The sequence below is a fragment of the Suncus etruscus genome, chromosome 2, assembly GCF_024139225.1.
Source record: "Suncus etruscus isolate mSunEtr1 chromosome 2, mSunEtr1.pri.cur, whole genome shotgun sequence".
NCBI classification, from domain to species: Eukaryota; Metazoa; Chordata; class Mammalia; order Eulipotyphla; family Soricidae; genus Suncus; species Suncus etruscus.
In genome coordinates, this window is record NC_064849.1 from 44,345,345 (window position 1) to 44,369,414 (window position 24,070).

General features: G+C 35.9%; 1 pseudogene; it reads left to right on the top strand.

Annotated features, from left to right (window-relative positions):
• Positions 1-23,251: 23,251 nt before the first annotated feature.
• Positions 23,252-23,836, top strand: LOC126001142 (proteasome subunit beta type-6-like; annotated as a pseudogene).
• Positions 23,837-24,070: the final 234 nt, after the last annotated feature.

Below are 24,070 nucleotides of genomic sequence, written 5' to 3' on the forward strand. Positions count from 1 at the left end.
AGAAGCTTTAAAATCTGTTACTAAGGCATCAATTTTTCTTCATAAAAAATTAATTTTGAACCTTAATCTACATTTTTATCGGAATGATAACAATTTTAAAAATCATGTTATTTTATAATGCTTTGGCAAAGAGTAAACTTTTATAATTCCTTTATATGTGTCTTTTGTTGGGCTATTTTATTTTTGTTTGTTATTATGGGAAAAAAGTGGTGGCCAACTACACTTTCAGCTTCAGGAGTGATGGTGGAGGATCATGGGCACTTTGGTGTTAGAAGGGTGCAGTAATTTTGTATGACAATACCACAAATTCTAACAGTACTATCATTACCTAGCTCTAATTTCTAATTTTTTTTCTTATAACTCTGATCTCTTTGGTCATTCAATTTGTATGGTGCTACTATAAAATGCTTCTATTTCTAGGAAAAGGAAGGACATAAGGCAGTAGGTTGTAGGGCCTTGGTAATGCATGTTGGAAAAAGTAGTCTTTGAAACTTGAATCAGCCCACCTCAGGAGCCCAGAAAGTCATTGAGATGCAGAATTCCAGGTCAAATGCAAGAAGGCTTCCTGAGATAAGAGGAGGCTTGACCACCTGGGAGGAGATGCTCCACCTCCCGGACAAATACTCTGCACAAATATCAAAATAAAACCCATCAACTGTTCCAAACTCCCCTTTGGCAATCATTCTAGCAATGGACTGGGAGTAGTGGGGAATGGAGCAGTTTCAAAAAAATATCTATAGAAATTAAACTCGAATAAAGGAAGCAACCACGTATCTTTCAACCTGTGCTACTCAGGCCCATGCTTCTGTGCACATGTTGCCTATGCAATGCACATCACATTACACCACTTGAGATGCTGTGTTTTGGGCTCCACTCTGGAAAAGCCCAATTTCTCTGTTGAGCATGTTTCTTAACTTACATCTTCTTAACTCCTTTACTTCCCAATACATTTGTTATATTTCACTGTTTGTCTCCTTCTCTTTCTTTTTTTTTTTTTTTGAGTGCAAGATCATGAATTAAAAATACCTGGGTAATGTCAAGGATTAAATTATCTTTCCTGAAAAAAGCAAATGCTCTCTTCAGATTGAATTCACAACTCCAAGAGAAATCAAGTAGTAGGAGAGGGAAGAAAAGAAGGAAAGGAGGAAGGAAAGATGGTGTGAGGGAGGGAGCGAGGGAGGAAGGGAGGGAAAAAGGAAGGAAAGAAAGACGGAAGGAAGGAAAGATGGAAAGAAGGAAGGAAGGAAGGAAGGAAGGAAGGAAGGAAGGAAGGAAGGAAGGAAGGAAGGAAGGAAGGAAGGAAGGAAGGAAGGAAGGAAGGAAGGAAGGAAGGAAGGAGGAAGGAAGGAAGGAAGGAAGGAAGGGGGAAGGAAATAAAGGAGAGGAAGGAAGGAAATCAAGGAAAAAGAAATCAACAGCAAAATAACAGAAGTCAAAGATGAATCATTGAGCTCAAAGATTAATAGAATTATGTTTTTAACAATACCAGGAAAAATAAAATGTTGAGACTGGACTATTTAGTATGAAATGATATGGCATATGATAGAGATGTGAGAAGTAATAGTAGCTAATTATAATCTAATTATTAATCAAATGTACTCAATGTAACTGATATAACCATTAAATATAGATGCTTAAGATGCTCATGGTGCCTGCAGTTTTTGCCTTTGCCTCCACAGCCCACCCTTGTCTCCTACCCTTTTCCACCCTGGAGTTTCCCCAAGCCTTGAGCAAGTCAACTTGAACTTTAAGCAGGATGTTTCCATCACAGTGGACCAACAACACACATCTGGCAGGATGCACAACCCATGTCAGCAAGTTTGCTCAAACTTAAAGAATGAAAACACCAACCAAAGGACACCCCCCTAGGGGGAACCTGCCATAATTGCAGTGGAAAATGAGCCAATTGTCAGATTGGATGCTATGTTTAAACCTAGTCCAGGGATTGATGAATTTTACAAACCCTGATTTCCATACCAGCCCTCCCCTTAGTTGCTCAGGACCTCCAGTTTCAGTCTGCATGAGAGATCCAGTAGACCCAACTAGCTGGAACCAATAAACCTGCTTTGCTACTGCATTCTCTGTAGATTCACGGTCTTTATTTAGGGTGGTGGGCTTTCTCAGACCCTTGACAAAAATAGAATTTTCAAAATAAATATAACATAAGGAATATATGGTACATAAAGAGGATAGTATTTGCATCAGATTTTCTGGAGACAGAAGGAGAATAGGGACAAATTCTTATTTGAAGAAATAATAACCAGGGAATTCTTTAATCAGATGAAGGGGACAGATATCTAGACTTGTCACACCCCATGATACAATGGTTAAAATAGAAACAGCAAAAGAAAAATAATAAGAATGTCCTATAAACATATAGGTAGAAAGGAAGACTAATGAATAATGAAATCCCCTTAAGACGATTTTATAAGTATATTTAAAATGTTGAATGAAAAAGACCTTCAATCAAAGACACTATGTCAAACTAGATTATCATTCAGACTTGATGGAGTGATAGAAATTCTTCAGACAAATAGCAGTTAAAGTTATTTATTGCCACAAGTGTTCTGTAAGAAATACTCATGAACTTCTATAAATAAAAATAAAACTTAATTTAGAATGCTGTAAGACACTTAAGAATTAAAAATAATAAAATGTGAGAAGAGTAACATCTGGATCTCTTAGAACAAACTTGAAATGGACTAGGTTTCAGTTTAAAATAGAATAAAGAGACACCACACAGGTTGAGGGAAATGTTTACCTGCCACTATTCTAGCACATGGTTAATATCCATGATATGTAAAGAGCACTTGTAAAGCTTATAACCACATCTAAAAATGTTTCTCCAGACTTCCACCAAAAAGATAGAACAGATGTCCAGTAAGAAAAGGAAATATTATCTGCCTAATTTGTCATCAGAAAAATGCAAGTCAAAACAATGAGATTGCATCTGACATCCATGAGACTGGGATACATCAAAAAGAACAAAAGCAACTAATGTTGGCATGTATGTGGTAAAAAGAGTTCCTTCTCCATTAATGGTGGGAATGTAGACCTGTTTACCCTTTGTAGAAAACAATTTGGTACTTAAAAATTATCCTTGGAGCCAAAGCAATAGTAGAACAGGTATGTGTTTGCCTTGCAAATAAGCCCTGGGCATCTCTAGGTGTAGCCCAAGAATAAACAAACAAATAAACAAACAAAAGCACCTTAAGACTTAAACTTCCATAGGACCCAGCAATTTTACATCTACTCCAAGTATCAAAACCCACTATTTTAAAATACATTTATGCTTCTACGGTCATTGAAGTACTATTAACAATCTTAGTGTCCAAAAACAGATGACTTAATAAAGAAATTGTTTTTTATATATAATGAAATACTACTCTACAATAAATAAAGTTAAAAATCACTCAATTTGCAACTACATGGATGGAACTTAGTGAAACCAGACAGGAGAAAGAACTTTATAAAATGACCTCACTCATGAGGCCAGAGCAATAGCACAGCAGTAGGGCATTTGCCTTACACACAGCACATCCAAGACTGATGATGGTTCAAATTTTGCCATCCAGTATGGTCCCCCAACTCAGGAGCTATTTCTGAGTGCATAGCCAGGAGTAATCCCTGAACATCACCGGTGTTACCCCACCCAAAGAATGGAGATGGAGGATGAGAAGGAGGAAGAAGAACAAAAAGAACAAAAAGAACAAGAACAAGAAGAACAAGAATGAAAAGAACAAGAAGAAGAACAAAAACAAAAATAAAAATAAGAAGAAGAGAGGATAAGGAAGAGAAGGAGGAGAAAAAAGAGGAATGAATAGAAAACAATCACTGAGGGGCTGGAAAGATAGCTCAGCGGTAGGTCATTTGCCTCGCGTGCTCTTGACCCAGGACGGACCCAGGTTCAATCTGTTTCTTCCCATATGGTCCCATATGCCAGGGGTGACTTCTGAGCACGGAGCCAGGAGTAACCCCTGAGTACAGCCGGGTGTGGCCCAAAAACCAAAAAGAAAAGAAAAGAAAAAGAAAACAATCACTTCATAACAAAGCAGAAAGTAAAATGGGAGAAAATAAGAAAACAAAGGAACAGACATATAATAATATTCATAATCCACATAGAAAATAACAATAAAATTATTTTATACTATTATTTTACCAAAAGACAATAGCCTGAGTTCATTAATAAGAAAAGCAGTTAGAAAAATAAGTAAACAAAACAAATACTATACTCTCTACAGAAAATCCACTGTTACTCCAATGATAAAAATTAGTTTAAAATAAGATTAGAACAATCTTAAAGTCAGGGGGTGCAGTTAGGGAAGAGAAGGAAGCAACATGGCAATGATAATTGAAAATGATAACTCTGATCAAGAATTGGGTTTTGAAAGGTTACCCCTTTTGTAACAATAGTGAAAACCACAATGTCTAAAAGGAAAAATTGAAGAGTGACAGAGAGAAGAAAAATGTCTGTCTTAGCAGCATGTCAGGAAAGAGAAGGAGGAAAACTGGGAATATTGGTAAAGAGATTAGAATTAGACATTACAGCTGAAATTTTACCATGAACAACTTTATAACTGTATCTCACAATGACTCAATTAAAAAATTATTTTTAGGGCCGAAGCTGTGGGGCATTTGCCTTTCATGTGGCTGATCCAGGATGGACCTCAGTTCAATCCCTGGTTTCCATATGGTTCCCAAGCCAGGAGCGATTTCTGGGTGCATAGCCAGGAGTAATCCCTGAGTGTCACTGGGTGTAGCCAAAAAATTTTTTATTTTTATATTTTAATAAAAATTGTAACATAAAAAAGAGTAGACAAAACTATACTTTCCTTCCTCAGACTCTTCATACACTCCTACTTAACTTTACTTTACTCCTCAGAGACTTCCTCAGATACTCCTACTCTAAGTTAAAAAAGGCAACGATATAGGGTGGCAAAGATAGCATGAAGGTAAGACGTTTGCCTTTCATGCAAAAGGTCATCAGTTTGAATCCTGGCATCCCATATGGTCCCCCGTGCCTTCCAGGAGCAATTTCTGAGCAGACAGCCAGGAGTAACCCCTGAGCAATGCCGGGTGTGGCCCAAAAACCACACACACACACAAAAAAAGAAAGGCAACAATATACAGACAAGGGGTCATTAAATATATAAAGACTGAGGGATTCATAAATTAAAAGGACTTAATGATCTTCTTCATATAAGTTCAAAAAGCAAACAGTATCAAATATATAAATATATGAAATATATAAATATATTATGTCCAAAGAGTAATAATAACACAGTAGTAGACTATATTAATGCCCATTCATCAATGGTGAAATGAACCTGAGAGAAAATCAACAAGGTGCCTTTCATCCTGAATATTTGTCATAGTGACTCGATGTAAGACTCAGCTGATCAGACATCGACCATCCTACCCCAAACCCTCAAATCTTTGATCTCATCCTTGGAACTGACATGGTTTTCTGCACCAGAATCAGAAATCAAACTTCCCTAGGGGAAGGCCCTAATGCTGCCCTGGCACCAACTTGCTCCAGGGTAGGTTCATATGGCACCCTGATGACCAGGAAACATCAACTACTTGTTCTAAGGACAGTTTTCCCTGTCTCGCCACCTAATAGTGAGATTAATAGACATTTATAGGACTCTCAAACCCAAAAATGTCAAATGCAAGGTTTCTTCTCTAGGGTATATGAAACATTTTCAAAGATCATGTGACACAAATCAAATAATTCTAGAAATAAATAATTATTTTTAAAAATAAATTATTATAAATGGCTGGATAAACATTTGGAGATTAAACAACATGATACCAAATAACATTAAATCAGCAAAGAAATCCATGAAGAAAGCTTAGAGTCCTATAAACAAACAACAATGAGGTTTGCAACATTATAATGCATGTAACACAGAAAAAAAACGTATGAAGAAGGAAGTTCACGATAACACAAATTTGTGTCAGAAAATGAAAAAACTATTAATAAGCACTCTACCTCCTCACCTTAAGGAATTAACAAAAGAACAAAAGATATATAAATTTAGTAAAAGAAAAAAATAATAAAAGTTATCTCAGAAATCAATAAAAACAATTGACACAAAAAGTTGTTTATTTTTAAATATTTCAAATTTTATTTATTTAAAATTTATTTATTTAAATTGATAGAACTAATGACATAAAAGTTGTTTATTTTAAAATGAAAAATGATTTTTATAAATTTTTACTTGGACTTAAGAATAATAGAGAATGACAGAATAAATAGGATCAGAAGTGAAAGCACATAATTACAATAATGTCACAGAAATATACATAATCAGGCCAGAGAGATAAAATAGTAAATTAGTTGTCTTGCACATAACCCACCAGGATTTGATTTTTGGCACTCCAAATGAATCCCTAACGCCACCAGAACTGAGCCAGGAACAAATCCTCAGGAGTAAGCCTATGAGCACAGCCAGTGTGTCTCAAAATCAAAAAAGAAAAAAAATACTATTGTGAATAATTTTATGTAATTTTATGGAGTACTTAGAAGAAAAGAATGCACTATCAGAACCATAAACCCCACCACCAGGACTGAATAAGAGAGAAATTCAATTTGAACAAATTATAACAAAGAAAAACATTTAAAATAATCATAAATATCAATAAAAATAAATAAATAAATAAATAAATAAAACCCAAGAAACTAGAAGATACTTTTACTAGTTTGATTTATCAAACCTTCAAAAGTGAAATCACATCTTACACTTGAGGAAAATATTTTTTTAAAAATTCTTTTTTGTTTGTTTGTTTGTTTTGTTTTGGGGGCCACACTCAGCAGTGCTCAGGGGCTACTCTTGGCTCTGTGCTCAGAAATCACTGCTGGTAGTCTCAGGGGGCTATATGGGATGCCAGGGATCAAACCCTGGTTGGCAGCATGCAAGGCAAATGCCCTACCCGCTGTCCTATTGCTCTGGCCCAGAACCATTCTTCTTAAAACATTTTATTAACACATTTTTTATTTCATATTCTAAAGAGGTAAGTCAAAAATTTACTAAGGACAACATACTTAAGACCAATAGGTAATGAAAACTGCTCATAATAACTTATTTTCAGGGAAAAAGAAAGCAAATGACAGAAAGATTGCATCAAATAGTTGGGAGAAATGACTATACCCAAAAGGTCAAACAAGTGCTGGTATGATGAAAAGAAACCCTTTATACAAAGATGGTAAGAATGTAAATTTTTTTCAGTTCCTCTGGAAGATATTAATGTAATCTCTCTAGCAATTAGTGGATCCTAAGTTTAAAGACAGTCAATTCTTAAATTCTACTTAAATTCTGAGAATTTAAAACTCAGGCAGTCAGATTCATATCCAATTTTAGATATACCAACACAGATACCACCTTTATTCATAGTCAACGGTAATTGACTAGAGTTCTATATTAAAAAAAAAAAAGAAAAGAAAGCAGTTTTCTACATTTTACTTTCACTTAGAACCCAAATTTTGTCCTAATTCAACAATTGAATTGAATCAACATGAAAGATTCAACAGAAATTTTATGAGAAACAAATAACATGAAGAAAACAATTCGTATGTGAACTTTCTTTGCAATGAAGTTGCAAAGAGAAATAAATTTGGGGCCGGCAAGGTGGCGAGGTAAGGTGTCTGCCTTGCAAGCGCTAGCCAAGGAAGGACCGCGGTTCGATCCCCTGGCGTCCCATATGGTCCCCCCCAAGCCAGGGGCAATTTCTGAGTGCTTAGCCATGAGTAACCCCTGAGCATCAAACGGGTGTGGTCCGAATAAAAAAAAAAAGAGAAATAACTTTATTTAGAAGGGAAAAAAATATTTTTTGAAAAGCACAAACTATGTATTGATGCCCCACTTGCTATCAATTTCTTGAAATCAAGAAGCCCAAGAAAGAGAAAGTTCTAAAATTCTATAGTCCTCTGTCCCTATTATTATGTTCTTCATAGATAATCAATAATGTGGAAGTGTCATCAATTTACAGAAAATAAAAATACAGTCTCCCAATGATCAGGAAGATAGCACAAGAACAAAGAATCTTGCCTTGCCTGTAATCAATTCTAGTTCCATTCCTGGTACTGCATATGGTACCCTGAGTACTGCCAGGAGTGGAGTAGGTCCTAAGAACAGCCAGACATTGCTTCAAATAAAAAGTGTACAAACACCCTTTTCCAAAAATTATGTTCCATCGAACATTATTTTCAAAAAATAACAAAATATAAGAGATCAGGAAATGTTCCAATAATTTTGGGCAATACATGCCCATATCTTCTATTCATTGTACAGGGATACCCCCAATATACATTAACTTAGCAAAAGTTAAAGGAATGCTTACTTTAAAGGAGTCTTTTTTTAAATTTCTCTATTTCAGTAAGGCCTAAATGCCCTATTTGGTCTGCTAAATACTTTTTATGTAAATTTTTTAAACTACTGTTTCCAAATTACACACTGATAAAAAGCTGTTCTTATACTTTAATCAGAAACTGTTGCTGGTTTGATGTTGCATTTCTAACCTCTCACTAAAGTAGTTAAAAATCAAAATGATGGAAACCTACCTCATATAAAAATTGAAGTAAGTGTTATGTAGGAATCTGAGATGATTTCACATTACTCATTTTAGGCCCCATTAAATTTGATTTTTTAAATATTCTAATGTACCAATTCATCATCAATGGTTCACTTCAATCTCTAGGCCAGATATAAGATTCTCTGTTAATCAAGATATTTTTCTATTTATATTGCTATGCTACTTCTACATACTTTTATAATATTAGCAACTAGAAGTCCTCTAAGCTTCTTCTTACCAGGAACATAAACTTTCTAACATAGAACACTTTTGAATCAAACACAGAGAAAATTAAGAGTAGTGAAGAAAGAAATTACTAAACTTGTAAGGTGAATGAAACTGAAACTATTTTATTATCTTTCTTCAATAATAGCCTGTATATTTATGCATGTGTATATATGCATATCAAAAATCATCAAGTACAAATTATTCCGTATTATTTACTTAATAATTTAAATTCAGAAATATTAAATTATGGACATAATTTTACACTTAAGTTTTTCTTTATTAATTTCTATAAAACTATAATATTTAGTTCATATAACTTTATAACCTAGTCTATGTGATAAGAATATCATTTCCCAAATCGATGATAAGAACCTCTAGAAGGATTCTGCCCATTTTTGGGGTATTAGACTTTTACCCCCAGTTTATTTATTTTCTCTTTTTCAGGCAAAACCACGCAACTTGAACTAGCTAGCCCTGCCCCCACTTAGAGGGGGAAATAAGGGAGGCGTCAAGACCAAACTGATGCAAGACTACTAAGTAATAGGCTAGATACAGAGGGGACCACATGTTCTAGACGCCCTGGGGGTGAGGGAAGAGGAAATGGGAGGTAGGACAAAAACGGAGGTGTAAGGAGGACAATTTAGGGATTGGAATCCCCCCTGATTTTATGTAAATATATACCTAAAATATTATTGTCAACAATATGTAAGCCACTATGATCAAAATAAAAATTATATTATTAAAAAAAAAGTACTATGCCTTCAATGTTTAAGGAGTTACGTAAGTTTTATGGCTTTAGATTGCTTGATGTGCTGCTAAGAAATATTATGTATTACAATCTGGGGGCTTGAGGGACAAAGTAATTGTACATGGGTTCTCTTTTATTTTTCTTAATGTTCTTTGGCTGAAAGTTCAAAGTTAAGATATCAGCAAGGGGACTTCTAGAATTCTGTTTATGGGTGATTGTCCTTCCACTGTAACTTTTCCTTGTCCTCTTTCTTTGCATCTTTGTTCTCATAATTAAAAATAAAAAAATTTAAAATAAAAAAAAGAATATCAAGATGTCACAACGTTTAAAACAAAAAATGAAATATTAAAAAAATAAAGTATAGAGATGAAATAAGAACAGAACTAAAGAAGAAGCTGATTTCAAATAAAATTCTGAAGTTTCATGTAAAAATACAACTTATTCCAATATTGTGTAGGTAAGTGAAGAAAAGTAGTCCTATATTACTTTATGTTTTATGCTTTTTTCAGATAGTCTTTAAAAGACCCTAGAATTGCATTATATTTTAGATTTTCATTGTTCCCCTGAATTTGTTGAGCTTCCCAACACTCAACAGTAAACATGGTTCATGTTTAAATAAATTAGAATTGGTTTCTATTTTTCACAACTAAAAATCTTTTTTTTTTTTTTGGTTTTATATAGACTTTTTTTTTAAACACCTTGATTACATACATGATTGTGTTTGGGTTTCAGTCATAAAAGGAACACCACCCATCACCAGTGCAACATTCCCATCACCCATGTCCCAAATCTCCCTCCTCCCCACCCAACCCCTGCCTGTACTCTAAACAGGCTCTGAATTTCCCTCATACATTCTCAATATTAGGACAGTTCAAAATGTAGTTATTTCTAAACTAAACTCATCACTCTTTGTGGTGAGCTTCCTGAGGTGAGCTGGAACTTCCAGCTCTTTTCTCTTTTGTGTCTGAAATTTATTCTTGCAAGAATGTCTTTCATTTTTCTTAAAACCCATAGATGAGTGAGACCATTCTGCGTTTTTCTCTCTCTCTCTGACTCATTTCACTCAGCATAATAGATTCTGTGTACATTCATGTATAGGAAAATTTCATGACTTCATCTCTCCTGACAGCTGCATAATATTCCATTGTGTATATGTACCACAGTTTCTTTAGCCATTAGTCTGTTGAAGGGCATCTTGGTTGTTTCCAGAGTCTTGCTATGGTAAATAGTGCTGCAATAAATATAGGTGTAAGGAAGGGATTTTTGTGTTGTATTTTTGTGTTCTTAGGGTATATTCCTAGGAGTGGTATAGCTGGATCGTATGGGAGCTCGATTTCCAGTTTTTGGAGGAATCTCCATATTGCTTTCCATAAAGGTTGAACTAGACGGCATTCCCACTAGCAGTGGATAAGGGTTCCTTTCTCTCCACATCCCTGCCAGCACTGATTGTTCTCATTCTTTGTGATGTGTGCCATTCTCTGTGGTGTGAGGTGGTATCTCATTGTTGTTTTGATTTGCATCTCCCTGATGATTAGTGATGTGGAACATTTCTTCATGTGTCTTTTGGCCATTTGTATTTCTTCTTTGTCAAAGTGTCTGTCCATTTCTTCTCCCCATTTTTTGATGGGATTAGATGTTTTTTTCTTGTAAATTTCTGTCAGTGACTTGTATATTTTAGAGATTACCCCCTTATCTGATGGGTATTGGGTGAATAGTTTCTCCCACTCAGTGGGTGGCTCTTGTATCCTGGGCACTATTTCCTTTGAGGTGCAGAAGCTTCTCAACTTAATATATTCCCATCTGTTAATCTCTGCTTTCACTTGCTTGGAGAGTGCAGTTTCCTCCTTGAAGATGCCTGTAGTCTCAATGTCCTGGAGAGTTTTGCCTATGTGTTCTTCTATATATCTTATGGTTTGGGGTCTGATATCGAGGTCTTTAATCCATTTGGATTTTACCTTCATACATGATGTTAGCTGGGGGTCTAAGTTTAATTTTTTGCAACTGGCTAGCCAGTTGTGCCAACACCACTTGTTGAAGAGGCTTTCTTTGCTCCATTTAGGATTTCCTGCTCCTTTATCAAAAATTAGGTGATTGTATGTCTGGGGAACATTTTCTGAGTATTCAAGCCTATTCCACTGATCTGAGGACCTGTCCTTATTCCAATACCATGCTGTTTTGATAACTATTGCTTTGTAGTAAAGTTTAAAGTTGGGGAAAGTAATTCCTCCCATATTCTTTTTCCCAATGACTGCTTTAGCTATTCTAGGGTGTTTATTGTTCCAAACGAATTTCAAAAGTGCCTGATCCACTTCTTTGAAGAATGTAATGGGTATCTTTAGAGGGATAGCGTTGAATCTGTATAATGCTTGGGGAGTATTGCCATTTTGATGATGTTAATCCTGCCAATCCATGAGCAGGGTATGTGTTTCCATTTCCGTGTGTCCTCTCTTATTTCTTGGAGCAGAGTTTTATAGTTTTCTTTGTATAGGTCCTTCACATTTTTAGTCAAGTTGATTCCAAGATATTTGAGTTTGTGTGGCACTTTGTGAATGGGGTTGTTTTCTTAATGTCCATTTCTTCCATATTACTATTGGTGTATAGAAAGGCCATTGATTTTTGTGCGTTGATTTTGTAGCCTGCCACCTTGCTATATGAGTCTATTGTTTCTAGAAGCTTTTTGATAGAGTCTTTAGGGTTTTCTAAGTAGAGCATCATGTCATCTGCAAACAGTGAGAGCTTGATTTCTTCATTTTCTATCTGGATTCCCTTGATATCTTTTTCTTGCCTAATCACTATAGCAAGTACTTCCAGTGCTATGTTGAATAGGAGTGGTGAGAGAGGACAGCCTTGTCTTGTGCCAGAATTTAGAGGGAAGGCTTTATTTTTTCTCCATTGAGGATAATATTTGCCACTGGCTTGTGGTAGATGCCCTTAACTATATTGAGAAAGGTTCCTTCCATTCCCATCTTGCTGAGAGTTTTGATCAAGAATGGGTGTTGGACCTTATCAAATGCTTTCTCTGCATCTATTGATATGATCATGTGGTTTTTATTTTTCTTGTTATTGATGTTGTGTATTATGTTGATAGATTTACGGATGTTAAACCAGCCTTGCATTCCTGGGATGAAACCTACTTGATCGTAGTGGATGATCTTCTTAACGAGGCATTGAATCCTATTTGCCAGGATTTTGTTGAGGATCTTTGCATCTGCATTCATCAGCGATATTGGTCTGTAATTTTCTTTTTTCGTAGAATCTCTGTCTGGTTTAGGTATCAAGGTGATGTTGGCTTCATAAAAGCTATTTGGGAGAGTTTCTGCTTGTTCAATTTCATGAAAGAGTCTAGCCAGGATTGGTAGTAGTTCCTCTTGGAAAGTTTGATAGAATTCATTACTGAATCCATCTGGGCCTGGGCTTTTGTTTTTGGGCAGACTTTTGATTACCATTTTTATTTCATCAATGGTGATGGGGGTGTTTAGATATGCTACATCCTCTTCTTTCAACCGTGGAAGATTATAAGAGTCCAAGAATTTATCCATTTCTTCCAGGTTCTCATTTTTAGTGGCGTAGAGTTTTTCAAAGTAGTTTCTGATTACCCTTTGAATCTCTGTCATATCAGTAGTGATCTCTCCTTTTTCATTCCTAATACGAGTTATCAAGTTTCTCTCTCTCTCTTTCTTTGTTAGGTTTGCCAGTGGTCTATCAATCTTGTTTATTTTTTCAAAGAACCAACTTCTGCTTTCGTTGATCTTTCGGACTGTTTTTTGGGTTTCCACATCTTTGATTACTGCTCTCAGCTTTGTTATTTCCTTCTGTCTTCCTATTTTTGGGTTCTTTTGTTGAGTACTTTCTAGTTCTATTAGCTGTGTCATTAAGCTACTCAGGTAAGCTCCTTCTTCCTTCCTGATGTGTGCTTGCAAAGCTATAAATTTTCCTCTCAGTACTGCTTTTGCTGTGTCCCATAAGTTCTGATAGTTTGTGTCTTTATTGTCATTTGTTTCCAGGAACCTTTTGATTTCCTCCTTGATTTCATCTCGGACCCACTGGTTATTGAGTATGCGGTTGTTTAACTTCCAGGTGTTAAAGTTTTTCTTCTGAGTCCCTTTGGAAATCACAAATAATTTCAGAGACTTGTGGTCAGCGAAGGTAGTCTGCAAAATTTCTATCCTCTTGATCTTATGGAGGTATGTTTTATGTGCCAGCATGTAGTTTATCCTGGAGAATGTCCCATGTACATTGGAGAAGAATGTGTATCCAGGTTTCTGGGGATGGAGTGTCCTATATATATCCACTAGGCCTCTTTTTTCCATTTCTCTCCTCAGTTCTAGTATATTCTTGTTGGGTTTCAGTCTGGTTGACCTATCCAATGTTGACAAAGCAGTGTTGAGGTCCCCCACAATTATTGTGTTGTTATTGATATTGTTTTTCAGATTTGTCAACAGTTGTTTTAAATATTTTGCTGGCCCCTCATTTGGTGCATATATGTTTAGGAGAGTGAATTCTTCCTGCTCTACGTACCCCTTGATTAATATAAAATGTCCATCTTTGTCCCTTACAACCTTCCTGAGTATAAAGTTTGCATTATCTGATATTAGTATGGCCACTCCAGCTTTTTTATGGGTGTTCTTTGCTTGGATAATTTTTCTCCTGCCTTTTATTTTGAGTCTATGTTTGTTCTGACTATTCAGGTGCGTTTCTTGTAGGCAGCAGAAGGTTGGATTGAGTTTTTTGATCCATTTAGCCACTCTGTGTCTCTTAACTGGTGCACTTAGTCCATTGACGTTGAGAGAAAGAATTGTCCTGGGATTTAACGTCATCTTTATATCGAAATTTGGTGTGTCTTTTGGTTAGTCTTGTTTTAAATTAGGTCTTTCAGTTTTTCTCTTAAGACTGGTTTTGAGTCTATAAATTTTCTGAGCTGTTTTTTGTCTGTGAAACCATGTATTCTTCCGTCAAACCGGAAAGTGAGTTTTGCTGGGTACAGTATTCTAGGTGAAGCATTCATTTCATTCAGTCTTGTCACAATATCCCACCACTGCTTTCTGGCATTGAGTGTTTCTGGTGACAGGTCTGCTGTAAATCTCAAGGATGCTTGATTGAATGTAATTTCCCCTTTTGATATTGCTGTTTTCAGAATTCTGTCTCTATCTGTGGGATTTGTCATTGTGACTAGGATGTGTCTTGGGGTGGTTTTTCTGGGGTCTCTTTTGGTTGGTACTCTTCGAGCATGCAGGATTTGATCACATATATTCTTTAGCTCTGGAAGTTTCTCTTTAATTATGTTCTTGACCGTTGATTCTTCCTGGAAGTTTTCTTCCTGGGTCTCTGGGACTCCAATGATTCTTAAGTTGTTTCTGTTGATCTTATCATAGACTTCTATTTTCATCTGTTCCCATTCTTTGACTAATTTTTCCATTGTCTGTTCATTTGCTTTAAGTTTTTTGTCCAATCTCTCCTGCTGTATGGAATTGTTATGTATCTCATCTTCCACAGCACCAAGTCTATTCTCAGCTTCTGATAACCTGTCCCAGAGCTTATCCATTTTGTCATTCACTTCGTTTACTGATTTTTTTCAGGCCTGTTAGTTGACATGTTATTTCAGTTTGGAGTTTTGTGATTTCTGTCTTCATATTTTCTTAATTCTTATTAGTGTTCTGTTCCACTCTATCCATGGTTTTTTGGAGGTCTTTGAGCATCTTCCATATTGCTACTCTAAAGTCCTTATCTGAGAGGTTGATTAGTTGGTTGGTCATTAACTGGTCATCAGAATTGTCATCTTCATTCTCTATGTCTGATGCCGGCCTGCGTTGTTTCCCCATTGTCACACTTGTATTGTGGGTTTTTCTACGTGTTGTGGTGGTATTCATTGGTTATATGATGCAGGCAGCACACTTCTCTGGCTCCGCCCTTTCTGGATGGGCCTGCTTGCCTCCAAGGTAGGGGAGTCCTCTGTGGATGAAGCCTCACACAGGATCAAATCTTAGGCCCGAGCACGCAGCAGAGATGACAGTCTGGAGAGAAGTTCTTGCTTCTGTGATCCAACACAGTTCTTAGTGTGTTTTTTTTTCTTCTTGTGATGGTGTTATTTTTTTAGAAAGAGCGCACGGCTGCGTAGCGAAGTGGAGCTAAGTGTCTTCTGGAGCCTCTTTTCAGCCCACTCTCAGGAGGTTCACGCAGCAGGATAGCAGAGAGACACACACAGGCAGCACTCACAGTTTTTCACAGTTGGGCCCCACTGGACAGGCGTAGTTTTCACTCGCTTGCTTGGCAGCTTCAGAATGCTGTATTTTTGGGGTCGCTTCCCAAGACTCTGAGGAGAGTTGTTGGGTAGCTTCAGTTTTGGGGGGGTTTGCTTCCCAGGGCTCTGAGGTGAGCTTCCAGAGTTCAGGAAAGACAGAGAAGAGTAGGACAGGGCTCCCTTCAGGTCCTCAGTTTCCTCAGAAGGAGCACAGCCGGGTGGAGACTCTGCAGGTAGAGCAATCAGCACTCTGCCTGGAAACCCCCACATGCAGCCATTTCTTACTCACTCACTGGCTCGCTGGCTAGCTTCCGAATGTAGTTTTTTTGGGGTTCACTTCCCAGGGCTCTGAGGAGAGCTTCCAGAGTTCAGGAAAGACAGAGAAGAGTAGGACAGGGTTCCCTTCAGGTCCTCAGTTTCCTCAGAAGGAGCACAGCCGGGTGGAGACTCTGCAGGTAGAGCAATCAGCACTCTGCCTGGAAACAGCCACATCCAGCCATTTCTTACTCCACAACTAAAAATCTTAACTACACATAATCAAAGGAACTTAAGTTCACTTATGAGTCTTAGGTAAATTTTTAGAAATAGAAAACTTTATTTAAAAATAATATAAATAAAAATAATTAAGTGAAAGATAAGATTAAATAAAAATAGAAGTATTTGTGGGTTTATTATAACAAAAAACCTGTTTAGTACAAGGGATATGCCAAGGTGATAAAAAAAATATTCATTCAGATATTTCAGTTTGGAAAGGAAAAAACCCATCCAAGAAGAAATGAGAATAATCTTTAGCAGAAAAATAAGTAGTGAAATATGATGAAGAAAAGGTGGTAGAAATATTCATAAAAGAATGTGAAATATAGCCAAGTATAGAGAGATCTAACAATATAAAAATCGGCCATTAAGAAAGCTAAGCTTTATACCACGAACAGTGGTAAGTACAGTAAGAGAAATAACTACACTAAAAACTAAAAAGGCAATGATAGAGAGAAATACAATGCCTGCCTCAAAGACTGGCAGGATGGGGGAGGAGGGAAGTGGGGAACATTGGTGGCAGGAAAGTTGCACTGATAAAGGGGGAGTGGGCATTTTATGGCTGAACCCCAATTACAAACAAGTTTGTAACCATGGTGCTTAAATAAAGAAATTGATCTCAAAAATAATAAAAAAAACTAAGCTTCAGTAAATAATATTGTTGCATTATTAGGGAAATAAAAAGACTAAGTGGAACATTAATATGGGCAAAATATATTAAAAGTAGTATAAAATAGGAAAATTAGAAGAATTTATACTTCTCAATAAATACAAAGCAAATCGATTATTAAATATTGGGGCAAAGATCTGATGCTGAATTCTGATAAATTAAAGCTCCAACTTCTAGAAACAAAACTGAAGTCAACAATAGACAAAACAAAGGATTTATCAGCACCAGTGAACATCTAGCATGAAATTATAGTGAATCCAGCAATAGTCAGTAGCTTTGAGAACAGAAAGAGAATAGACTCACTCAGGCATGGGAATTGGCAAAGCAGAAGCAGCAGAAGGCCAAAAAGGCAAAGGATTTCAGGAGTGTTCAACTGGTATGTAATTGAGGAAAAGCATTGGCTATGAGAAGCATATTTTCCACTTTATTCAACACTAAAAGCATGAAAATAAGCCTCGCCCCATGGGGCTAAAAGAAATCCAGGCAGATTGTATTAAATTGTTTAGCATTCTTACAAAACATTGTCTACACAAAATAATGTGATAGTTCCTGTATAAAGTGAGAACTTCAATTATGGAGTAGATTGGAGTTTTTTTGGTTTATTTGTTTGTTTATGTCTTTCCTTTTTTTAAATTAGTTTAAAGTATTATTTGCCAACTAACATCAAAATCAAGGTAAGTTTGTTGTCTCAAATCTCTCTAAGGTTTTAATTCAATTTCTAGTTTTGACAATCATTCCATATGTTTACTTTGTGAATATTTCATTATCAAGATGCTTACTTATGACTGGACAATTCTATACATATTTGTATTCTCAAAAGAAACGAAATATTGTTTTTAGTTTCAATAGAAAACATAACTGTTTAAAGGGCCAGAGCGATAGCACAGCAGTAGGGCATTTGCCTTACACGTGGCTGACCCAGGACATACCTGGGTTCAATCCCTGGCATCCCATATGGTCACCCAAGCCAGGAGCAATTTCTGAGTGCGTAGCCAGGTGTAACCCCTGAGCATCACCAGGTGTGGCCCAAATACCAAAGGAAAAAAGAAAGAAAAGAAAACATAACTGCTTAAAACCTTATAGTTAAACCATTTTTTCTGACTTTATTGTTATCACCGGCAAATTGTTATACATTAGTCTAACATTAAAGAAGGGTAATTTCTACCAAATATAATTCCCTAACAATTAGAATTTTAAAGTAGACCAATAATTTTAGAGAAAAAAATTGACCCCTAAGTACCACCAGGTATCCCCACATAAAGAACAAGAATATCCTCTTAGCATCTTTATCAACAAGTGTTACCTCAAAACAAACATAACACACTTGTCAACTGTGCTCCTGAAATATTAAAAATATTAATTTATTATATGATACATATTTTACATATATTCATTCAAATAAAAAATAAGTTTTGTTTCTCCCAAAGTAAAGACACTACTAGAATTTAGAGATTGTGTTCACCTTTTTCTCAGAATTATTTTTACCCACTTGTATCTTCATAAAAAGATTTAACACTATTTTGTCACTTTTTGCATGTATTATTTGGGTTAGTTATTATTACCAACATTTAAGTAGACAAGTGATTTGTGAAAATCATTTTTCAAACCAAGTAATGTGTCCTTACAAATACATTGAAGAAAAACATTCTTCAGTCAACAGAAATGTATTAGTCTTATCCCTTCTAGAGACTGTCTTTGGCAATAAAACAAATACAGTCACAGATTTTTATTTTAGGAGCATATTTTCTTGGGAAAAAAAAGTTATTTCTAAGTATTTGGGAACTACTCGCATTTTCTGTTAATGGTGAGATAAAATAGAAACTATGTTAGGTCCCTATCCTGCCTTAAATCACAGTAACCACTGTTATGCATTTATCACCTTTAATGAAAGGTTTTAAGCTACAGCTAGGAGTGTGGAAATACAATGAGCATTACAAGAAATCCAGCATAAAATAATTGTCCTCAAATGTTCCATAAAAAAATTAGACCCTATACTGATCCTTTATTAACATTTCCTCACTTTAATACTAGAAGTACCATCTGGGAATGAAAATTTATCATGGTATGAGACTTGAGCAATTTTACACGTGGGTAGGACACTTGCTTCGCACAGGATCAATATGAGTTTAATCCCTAGCAACCCATAGGATCCCCAGAGCCTGCCAGGAGTGATCCATGAATGCTGAGCCAGGAGTAATCCCATAGTATTAACTGGCATAGTGATGAGAGAGAGAGAGAGAGAGAGAGACAGAGACAGAGACAGAGACAGAGAGACAGAGAGAGACAGAGACAGAGAGAGACAGAGAGGCAGACAGACAGACAGACAGAGACAGACAGACAGACAGACAGAGACAGAGAGAGAGATTTATCATGGTATTTGTAGAGCATCTTCAGTACACTAAATTTGTGTTCCCTAATCTTACTTCCTCAGATGTCACTCCTTTCTTTATTTGCCTCTATTCAATTAAAAACTTTTCCTATCTTGTGTTTGGGGACCCTATTAAGATAAGCTATTCTGTGCAATCTCCCTTGTGCACATGCTAACAGTAAATTTCTCTTTGGCCTAGTGTCAATTTCTTTTAATACTGAGAGTCAAAAAATTTGGGGGAATATATATAATAGTGTGAATCTTGAGAAATAATATTAGCAACCTTAGTAGAGAGTTTCTGCATACTCAGGGTCTATGAAGAAAACAATTGAAATAGCTTAATACTGTTTTTTCTTATCAAAATTTGGTAAAGACCAGCTAGCTCTGCATTTCTTATATGTCAAAAGTTTTCATAGAAAACCCAGTTCACTGTTGTCTGTGCATGTCTTAAAAGTGCAAGGCCAGGATGTGGTTCAGTAGTACAATGTCTGTCCTGTATGCACAAGTATTTGAGTTCATTCCTGGCACCACACATCACTAGATAAACTCTCAAAGCTCAGCAAGTAAAATCATTGGTGCCAATAAGGTATATTACTCAGCACACCATAACAAGTGTGACTACAAACACTTAAAATCATCAAATTATAGGGAAAAGAAAAAGTATGACTTGCTATATACAAATAGTTCACTAATATTAAAAATTAATCTATATAGCATATCCTAAAATAGTGTTTTAAGAATAGTGTTAAAAGTTTTATGAGTAATTTTATGAATAATTTGTGAACTCTTTTAAATATCTAATTTGTCTATTTTTTGTTTAAATGTTTTGTATTTGACAATAAAATTCAATTTCACCCTGAACCAATGTTACCCAGGAGAGATAAGCAACATTTTCAGGTAAAGATTACTGGGTCAGAATTGAGATAACAAAAGTTCTTCATTTATAAAACTCAATAAACTTTAAGAGGAATCTTTCCTTTGTGACATTTTTCTTTCCAGTGCCATGTCAGGCATTTACCAGAACTTATTTTGCAGTGAGAGTTTGAGGAACAGCAGAATCCCTTCACTGTTTCAAAGAGATTTACTTTATTCTGATTAGTAATTTTTATTCAGAATATAGACATAAAGGAAAAACTGAAATTCATTACACATTTTCATTTTAGGAGGTTTTAATATATGAAAACATACTAAATACATTATAAAGGAAGAAATAATAGGAGAAAATAATGTGTTTTTCTGAGATTTCGGGAGAAAAGAATGATGATGACAAAACAGGTAGAGTCAGAGGTAAGCTCTAAGCACAGTGAATATGGCATAAAAATGAAAATTGAAAGACAAACAAAAAAAGGAAAAAAATTCCTCCTTTTCTTGTTGTTTTCCAGCCACACCCCTGAAAGCTCACTATACCATCCATCTGTTTCCCAAAAGGCTTATCTTCTAAATTGATAATAGCTTTGGGCTTTAAGAGGAGAAAAGGAGGTGAAATTTGCACTAGTGAAGCAATGGGTTTTGGAACATTGTATTACAGAAACTTGACCATGAACAGCTTTGTAACTGTATATTACATTTTTACAAAATTATTTTTAAAAAAGGAGAGAATGTGGACTCACATGATGAGGAGAAGATAACTTATATATCAAAAACAAAGATGCTCTATTTTAAATGTTTTTGTGTCATATAGTGTTAAGTAATTACAGAGCTAATGGTTGACTATGAGAGTATAAAATAAGTTGGAAGAGAAGCAAACACAAACATCCATCTAGTAGGAGAATAGTAGTAATTTAAGAAAATAAAAATTTACTGGAAGTTTGCCCCACCACCTCTGAAAGTCTCTCCTATTTTTGCAACCAGGGAGCAAATGTGTGTTAGTTCCCAGTGATTTCTGAACCAGCTCTGGCCCATTATATGATCAAAATAATAATGTGACATATCAAATTATACCTGTTAGCACCCTATTGTCAGTTTGCAATGACCATGGAAAACACTGGAAACACTAGATACGACCAACATTTTAGACCCAAGACACCAAGGTATCTTCACTCCTTTGGGAGGTAGCTTTGGAAGGAACAGGAAGGAAGGAAGTCTAAAATTATTAAAAGGTAAAACAAATAGAGAGGAGGTGTTCTGCTCTGAATTTCTAATCTGTGACTGTGGAAATGTCTTTCTCTTTTCCTTTACTCCCAGCAAAGTGTTTTCTTTCCTTGCTTTTTTAAAATCTTGCTTTAACATTCCATGCACTAAACATCCTGGGGAGACCTGTTTGGAACATCATCGGGAGGTCTATCCTATCTCAAACAACTTGGGTAAACTGATCCTGAATGTCTTCGAGAGGTCTTTCCTTCAGATGCAAATTATTTAATACAGAAGATTAATAAAAAAATAAAATTTATATAATCAGATTGTGTTTTTAGTATGTATTACATCATTTTAATATAGTGCCATTCATTTCAAATCACTTAATTATTACCAAAAGTATTTTTTCCTTTGCTATTTCATCCTATTCAACTACAGAAAGAAAGGGAGGCATTGACCCGCCATTGGGAAATGGAACCAAAGAACAATGAATGTCAAGACTATTTAGACTATTTAGAACTCAAACTGTTGGTGAAATTGGAGTCAGCAGTTAAAATTGTAGGTGGAATTTCTGTGAAAAGAATGTAATTATCCAAACTGGATTTTAACTAGCACACCTGAGTAGTTTAAAAAAAATATTTTAATACCATACATAAATACCTAATTTGTCCCATTTTTCATTAAAAAGATAACCATTCCTGAGATATGTTGGATTCCTGGAGTTTTGCTTTAGTTCTGGCTCTGCAGGAGAAGTACCACCTACTAAATTGCCAATCTCCTTCCTGTGGAGATCTTTGATCAAGCAAAGAAAACCATTATTAGATATTTTATGGTTCTTAAGAGCCTTTTATATCTTAGAAATTTGTATTCATATGCTTTTCATTAAATAAGTCAAAAGCTTTAAGTTCAATGTTTTCAACTACAAAAGAAGCACTAATAAAAGTTGACGTGGTTTGAGGGGGGCAATCCAAGAATCAATAATCATTTAGTATCAAAAGTTATAAGACCTAGGTTAGAATTCCTTTGCATTACCACAACAAAGACACTGAAAGCTGGTATTAGATGGCAAAAACACATCACTGAGCATAATTTAGTGGCTCCTCACAATGGCTCCTAATACAAACAAAAGGGATGTTTATGAACACTTTGAAAGAAAATAAAAACCTATCTTTTGAAAATCATTATTAATCAATGAACTTGAAATTACTTGTTCATTTGTTTATGTTTTTATGATCTTTTTCATCAGTTTTATAGTCTTTTATTGATGTAAGTTGTCCCTGTTTTTGTTAAATATGGAACTTTCAAATACTATTATGAATGATGTTTTTTAATGTTTGAAATTCTACCTGGCATGTAGAAAAAAAGGTAAACTTTTTGTATGAACTTTGCATCCTGCCCCCATTATTTTATACATTTTAAACTTCAGGAATGCCATTAGGTGACCAGTGTCTTTGCAGCGAGCTTAGAATGTATTCATTTCCCAATAAACCACAGCAAATAAGTGCAATCCATTATAAATGTTATTATTAGAGTCTTATATTTTATAGATAGAAGGGTAATATTCAACTTTAGCCCTTGTTAACCTTCCTAAGGAAAGGGTAAAAAGTAAAAAAGCACTTGTGAAGGTCATCCCAGGGACAAAATACTACTAAAAGATTAAGAATTAATCACAGATTATAGAATGTGTCCTTCTTGCCACCTATTATCTCATCAGCAATATCATAACAGTAAGGCAGAGCTGAAAGAACTGCAAGATTCAAACTCTTAGAAGGATAGCTTTCTTAGAAAGATGCTTTATGACAGCCCTGGATGAGGAAGATGGTGGCCACCTTAGTAGCTGGACGAAGTGTGGGAACTGAACCTGCATGGGGGCCGGAGACCTTCACCCCAGACTGGGAAAGTCGGGAAGTCTCCACAGGGACAACTAACATGGTGTGCAGTTCAATGTGGGTGTAGTTCTGGAAGCTGACTCTAGAACCACCACTGTCATTGAACTGAATGAACCTCCTCTGGTACACAGAGCAGCCAGCCTTTTTAAAGAGATGTGCTACCAATACCGAGAAGATCTGAAGGCAGGAATCATCATTGCGAGCTGGGATCCCCAAGAAGAAGGGCAGGTATACTCAGTGTCCATGGGAGGTATGATGGTAAAACAGCCCTTTGCCACTGGAGACTCTGGGAGCTCCTATGTCTATGGCTATGTTGATGCTACTTACCAGGAAATCATGACTAAGAAAGAGTGTCTGCAGTTTACTGCTAGTTTTTTTTGCTTTGGCCATGGAGAGGGATGACACAGTGGAGGGGTGATCCGCCTAACAGTCATTGTAGAATCGAGTAGAACTGCAGGTACTTTTGGAAAATCAGATCCCCAAATTTGCCAGTGCCACTTTACCACCTCCCTGAATCCAGTATAAATAAAAGACACTCTACTGCAATACAGAAGTCAATTAAATTTGTTAAAGAAAGAATGTGTCAGGAAAAAAGTCAACGAAGATGAAATAAAAAAAAATTTTTTAGGGGCTGGAGCGGTGGCACAAGTGGTAGGGTTCTTGCCTTGCACGTGACTGACCCAGAATGGAGTAGGGTTCGATCCCCGGCATCCCATATGGTCCCCCAAGCCAGTAGTGATTTCTGAGT